The following is a 7178-nucleotide window of genomic DNA, read 5'->3' as shown; positions in this document are numbered from 1 at the left end:
TTTGACAGAAGGATCCGTAGTTTATCCCAACACGGGCACCTCCACCGATTGAGCTTGGGCAACGCGACAGTGTTTAAACCCTCGTAAATCCATCGGAAAGGATAGCAGCTAGACACTTGAGGATATTCACTGATAAATGTTCTATTAATATCAACGTTGATAAACTCTTCCCGATTACCCGGCCTTTGAATTATTACTTTCCGGGTCCTATTTTCTTCGTCAACTTTCCGTATTTTGTTCATATTATTTGTGTCCACTTATATCCATTTCGAGTTTTGTCATAAAAGTGATTTGAATGTCAATATATTGTTGCTCCTTAACATTTAGTTGTACTGCCTAATTCATATAGTTTCAAACATTCAGTGAACTAGTCTATCTGATGTGATCAAGTATATAAGCAACTTGCACAATTCAGCTAAGCGAGCTCTTCGTCGCTTTTGTCTGCACTGGCGTCAAATCTATGTCCAACAGGATTGAACACGAATAAACCGGACTTTCGAACGCCAAGTGAAAATGAACGAGCAAAAGCAACCCGCGAGGTATGCTGCGGACACTTTCATGTGTCTTCCGTCTGTAGAGTCCTGATCAAATTGGTGCTACAGACCCCTCTGTGATAAACTATCGATAACTCTGAAACAAAAAGCTAACCAGAAAGACTGCCACTTAGATGCCACTTGTTACATTGCTGCTGTCTCTTTTCGCTGTCATTCGAATTTGGAGTAAAGATTCTGCATACCAAAGCAGTCATCTGGGTAAACAATAGCGAGATAAACCTATTCCGCGAGAAGACCGGTTAGCGCTTTCCATGGTGTTCTTCCTTCGTTGTGCTAGCGTTATTTTACGCCATAAGCTGCATCGTGTATCCACTCTATGAAGAGTCCGCTTGCTTCTGCCGCAGCTTAAACTGTTGTGAGTTTTTCGGCAGGATATATCAGTAGAATACCCGTGGTATCGTTTGAGGAAATATTCTGTAGTATCACTTCCTGGTTGAATTCACTAAATTGGACAACTTGTAACAGTGCTTTAGCATCAAAATTGGACTGCGAGTTACTAATGGCGTGTGCGCGATTAACGGGCGCCTAAACATAGTCCATCCAACCGCCCTACCAATAGATTGCGTCATGTGATCTGATTCCCGATGACTCTTCTAGTTTTCGCGGTGAACTCTCCTGCTAAACACTTTTTGTGTTGAGCAACTAACCAGTGTTCACCATTTTCCTCAGTTTTATTTGGATTGCGGTATTTGAGTTATGGTCTTGCTATGATTTAACGTTTTTTTCATCGACGACAGGCGTTAATCCTCCGACAACTGGCATGAACTCCTTCGGGGTTTTTAGTGTTCACCAGAGTTCCTCAAAAATTAAAGTTGTTCTCGGTATAAACTTGGGACATAAAGGTCTCCCGCTTGTCGCGCTACTCATCTTCCGCTCGTTCAATGTCCTCCGCTTGTCTTGACCGTTCCTAGCTTACTAAAGTGTTTTCGTTGAACACCTGATCATGTTTCGATCTCGAGAGGCCGCAGTTTCTTGCACCAACTGCTCGGTAGACTTAAGCATTGAAAATCAGTAACTTCTCACGTGGCACCTCTAGCTGGAATGTTAGTTCACATCTGGCCATCGCAGTCAGCGCTAGATTTCAAACCATCCGATGTAATCCCACGTATTTACTTCCCCGTTAACATCACCACATATGTAGATGTTGTTCAGAAGCAAGGGTAGCTTTTCGAATACCAATGCAAAATCTTTACGCTACACCTGTTGTCGGCCGATCCCCGTTGGCCATAACACCAAGATAAATGGAGATACTTTCCACAGTTGTTGCAGTTGATAATACAGAACTTAATGCGTTTTGTGCGAAATCCCGTCTTTGTGCATTGCATTACTGAGTGGAAAATTCGGTCTTTCCAAAGATTTATCTCAACCTTCATTCCGTGGCCGCTGCTCCCTAGGACACTAATTACTCCGGAGTATAGCGGGCCTTTTCCGATGGTGCAGCCTATATATAGCAACAAACTGGCACGATTGTCTGACTGGCCCATTCTGTAAACGCCATTAACTAGTGCAATTATGCCACACCGCTTAGTACGGCAGCATATAGGCTAACTCCTTCATCTCTTCTAAATTAGGCAAACACTTCCGCATTGGCCTTGGATGTCGATCCAATGAAGTTCACTCGAGGCAATCTGGAACGCACTAAAAAGTGAATCGGTTATGATTGTCCGTGCGTGGTTGCTTATAGAGTGCCAGATTTTTAGTAGTAATATCAGGCAGATCCTGATTCCTTACTAAATCGAGACGATCTATCTTCCATTGAAAGTACAGCCATTATATGCTGGCAGTATCAGATGCAAGTTTGTTCCTAGCTGTTCTGTTCCGGGCTATGGTACAATTGAATGCCGTGCTCTACGCATCTCGCCACATCTTTATTAATCTGGAGATCTGGTTGTCAACATTAATAGCACTTTCCGATTGGCTTTCAGTCCATCCAATCCGGGCTACTCCCCAAAACCCTCCGAAGAGTTTTTGAGTCATGACACTTCTATTTTCTTTGTTGCACCAAAACGAGAGGAATGGGTCCTCGGGTAAAGGGATTTGATCGATAAACACGATATTAACCAACACATGACAAAAGGTAGGATTATGCAAATCGCATGAGAGCGCTTGATGAGTGTATATTCCTAAGTGTACTCTTGAACTCTCGTCGAATGATAAACGATTCCAAAAAATCTAAAAACGCGGTTTTATCTTCTTCGTCCTAATCTTCTGTCACAGGGGCGATGGCGTCCCAATGCTTAGGCAGAAAATTCTTTTATGCATCATTGGTTTGGTGCACAATTTTACCACAATTATACAGCTACTTCGCGAGCGCCTCTCCATGTGTGACCTTACCCTCCACTTCAGGCAAGACAATCGAGCCAGAACTACACTAGTCCAAGCAGTTTACAGGAATTATATCAATGGTTGGCTGCAGAAGCTCATAAAGCTAACCTCATGCGCCTAAAGTCTGGCATGTATTTAGAACCATAAAGAATGCTGGAAACTTTTAGACATTACTTAATTTTATTTTGACACTGGTTAAGGGGGTGCATACAAATTCGCTTGAAATTCTCCTTCGTTGGTTTTCACAACCATTGGCCTTATATCTTGACGGCACTACCACGTGTGAGTATAATCAGTTTTTCGCGTAGCATTAAGTGCCCAGACGCATTAAGGTAAAATCCGACCCCCGTGCACATGATTTCTGATAATCGTTTTATGCAACGAAGAGGGAACACATGGATGTGTTCACTTGCCTTGGATTGATGGCCGTTCTGTGGACTTTGGTTGCTCATCCGTAGCCTAGGTGTCGGCCTTAAAGTGCGCAGTGTTTGAAAGTGTTGCTATCCACAAGTTTGTAGATGGTCTGATCAGCCCAATTTGGGCCAAAATCCAGCAATGAAGGTAAATCGACGTTGGGTAAAACTCATCATGTCGCACGGTGTTTACTAGTCTCCATCGCTGGCCTCAATGTTCACATGAGTGCCACTACTTGCGCAATTTAGCGCCTAATACACTGTCGGTGAATTTTGTTGCTGAGGCATTCCAGCAGATAAACAAATCCGAAACCGCACAATGGAGTATTTCCCGGTTTGTGTCACGCGGAATCGCCGCTGCTTAAACTGGTTTCAGGTTTCATCTCGGGCCGTATGACTTATAAATGTCAGGCGACGTATTCTTACTGCGCAGGTAGTCTAACGGAAACTAGTTGATCAATGGTACTTCATGAAATGCAGCCGCTGCTGAGCTGACAACCCGTTGATTTGACGTGTTTAATTCACATTTAGAGCGCCGGACTCAGTTACATCAGTGAACAGCACACTAGAGCTACAGGAATACTGTTTTATTCCGCCGCATGCCCACACATAGCAACAGAGAAAGCACCATTGGGACAGAGCGCCCTGTCGCCTATGCCCTGCGCAAGTGATTGCAAATGTGGATTCATGCGAAAAGCAGTGTACTGCATGGGCGACTTTAGAAGTAGGCCAACAACTACTATTCTGACAACGGGCCCATATTAGAGCATCCACGTGGCGAGCTTCTGCCAATGCTTGTACGGGCAGTTCACTCACATGATAGATACCATACTTATGGCCAAAACATCCTTCCCCGTATGCTATATTGACACGTCTTCGTGGCTACACTTGTATGTTCCCGATTCTAGCATAGCATATCCTAAACGCGGTCGAAGTCCCACATATTGGTTCCCCTCAGGAAATTTCGCGTTATCTTATTGTGCGATCAAATGAAAATTATCTTGTGGGAATGCGGAAAATAACTTTGAATAACATCTACAAACAATATCGACCAGGATGTTTTCTTTGTCCGTCCAGAATGTCCAAATATGTGTTGAGCATACCGAAGTCTATCAGCTCGGAAGGTAAGGCGGCTGAGATTTCTTCGATTTACCAAGCGCCAACATATCATATTGGAGGACAGTAATTGGCGAATGGCTTTTACTAAATCCCCCGCTAACTTTATGCTTGGACTTAATTCTCACCGCTCCTTGAAAGTGGCAGTAAATATACCGCTTATTTAAGAATCACAATCTGCATGCTTAAGACCTGCTCTGTCTTCAATGTGGTAAACGATAAATGCCTGTCCACACACAATCCCGGCGCGATACGCCATCCGGCGTTTCTATGCCCGTTTTCAATTGTCCCGGTATAACATCTGTTATTTTGGTCCCAAGATAAACCGTTCGCGTGGTATATTTTAGAGCACTCGACCCGAAAACAAACTGCCTACGCCAACCACACTCATACCCTAGGCTTTTTGTTTCAGCTGAGAGTTCTTACATCTAAATGCCCTGTCGTAGAGCCTTTACCTTCAGAAGTGTTCACGGTCTTCGCCTGAGACCCCGCATATATCCTCACAATTTTATCACTGTTCACACAATATGCACGTTCTACCACTTTGTATAACGGCTTCTTTGTGTATGACAAATAAGCTAGACTCACCTGTTGTACAGTGATTATTGCGGCGCCTACTTGTAAGAATTCTGAATCATTGGCGATTATCTATATCAGTGAGTGCCGAGTCTTCTCTGCTGACTGTCACTAGCAAAATTCGGATAAATATGAAATTACTTGTCTATCATTAAAACGCATCGTTTATTCATCGACATCTTCCTCCTTGTCCGAAATCCATCACACTGGACTTAACTGACCATGTACTCGTAAACCTGCTGAGAAGTTCGAACACAAACGTTCCACGGCGACTTGCGGTTTTCCAATCTGCTATTCTCTCCCGTAAGCCAGCAACTTGAACAGAAATGGCACCAAACTAGTGGAACACTTCCGTATACCTACCATAAGGTATGGCAAGAGACGAACCTATTTGGAACCCAGAATAATTACTCATCTATCGTTGATTTAAGCAAATAAATTTGGTGCGACAGGCCGCACCACAATTCAGTCCGGCTAAACAAACAGCAAAGTCCAGAGAAATCTTCCGTCAACTCAACGTTCTGGTCGAATGAGCGAAGTACGCTCACTTACAAACCAGCTTCGTTTTGTCGAGAAACTGATCCCCAGGAACTAAGCTGAATGGCTCCTTTATAATATCTGTAAACAAGGAAAGTAAAATCCCCAATAATTTTACTAAACCGCTAAGCATATGCTGAGCCTAATAGCATGCCTGTGCTCGAAGCGAATGAATAACTCTTTGTAAATCGTCGCTTATATATATGTATACTTCCTTACCGTGGCCACCTGGAGAAGACTACACTCAATGTCGACCGGGCTTTGATCAAATGTGGCACCAGGAATTCCACTCTAGGGATTAACTTTTTGCGGAATTTTGCCAGTCAGCAATCATGGAATCCGGCAGAACTAGGTACATCACACTGAACGGAAAGTATAAGTGTTTTGTATGAGCATAACTAGCGGCTGACGACATTGGAGAAATTATGCAGGCAAACGACCATCTTCCTGCTCTTTACCATTCAGGCTTTAAATTTCAATGACTTCTGAAGCCAAGCACAGAATTTAGTTTAGAGATCTTGCTTGATGTCAAAACCAGAGAGTTTAGGGAGTCAGATCTACCTACAATGTGTTCCAAACGCGCAACAAAGTAAGATAATTCGAACGTGGCCGGACGTTTACAGAGAAGTTAGGTGATGAAGGGGATAAACGACGAAATCTTCACGAAATTGCTACAAAGTGTGGTGCTTGCTTGGGGTGTTGGCCATGTGTCAGCGTCTTGTTGATTTCCCCCTTTGATTGACGGGAGACCAATTCAAGTGCCTTATTTTCATATGTGGTCTTCAGTCGCATTCAGACAGTGATATCAGGGCAAGACTATTGAGCAAGATTGAACAAACTCCCGAGATAACTCTGCAGTCTATTACCCATGAGTGCCAGCGACTTTTGCATCTTAAGCACAACACGGCCATGTTGGAGAAGCCCTACTCCCGAGATTGCAGTCTATCACCCATGAGTGCCAGCGACTTTTGCATCTTAAGCACAACACGGCCATGTTGGAGAAGCCCTAATCCAACCCAACCTTTAACATTGCCAAGACGACATGGAAGCAACCTCCTGTGGTGACAGAGTCGAATGGGGCAGAGCCTCCGTCAGCATGCTGGTAATGCGGCGAACGGCATTTTGTGCAATTGTGTTCGTACAAAAAGTACAAATGCTCAGTGTGCAGTCGACGTGGACAGAAGGAAAGCCAGTGCCTGACGCGGAACACTAGCCAAAGACACAGTCAATCCTGGAGGTCACGAAGCGAACGGAGCCAATCAGAACCGGAAGTCCGTGTTGCGGTGTTGGAGACCATGAACCAACTACCCGTGACTGTTGACGCTGTCCGAGATGCCACCAAAAATGACAGCATATTACAAAAGGCAATGGAGTACCATCAATCAAGCTGGCGAAAAACCAGTCCACCAGCGGATCTCCGGAAACTTTTTCAGCGACGGAGTTCATTATCTGTCGTCACGGACTGGCTTATCATTGGTGACTGCATTGTCATTCCCACCGAACTTCGTCGACGCATCCTACCACAGTTCCACAGTGGGCATCCGGGGATAGGCCGCATGAAGGCTCTTGCTCGCACCTATGTCTACTGACCCGATATGGATGACCACATTGAGCAGTTATGTCGGAGTTGTTTCCGTTGCCCATCTGCCCAGAAGTT

The sequence above is a fragment of the Opisthorchis viverrini genome, assembly GCF_000715545.1.
Source record: "Opisthorchis viverrini unplaced genomic scaffold opera_v5_329, whole genome shotgun sequence".
Taxonomy (NCBI): domain Eukaryota; kingdom Metazoa; phylum Platyhelminthes; class Trematoda; order Opisthorchiida; family Opisthorchiidae; genus Opisthorchis; species Opisthorchis viverrini.
This window is presented reverse-complemented; position numbering follows the sequence as displayed.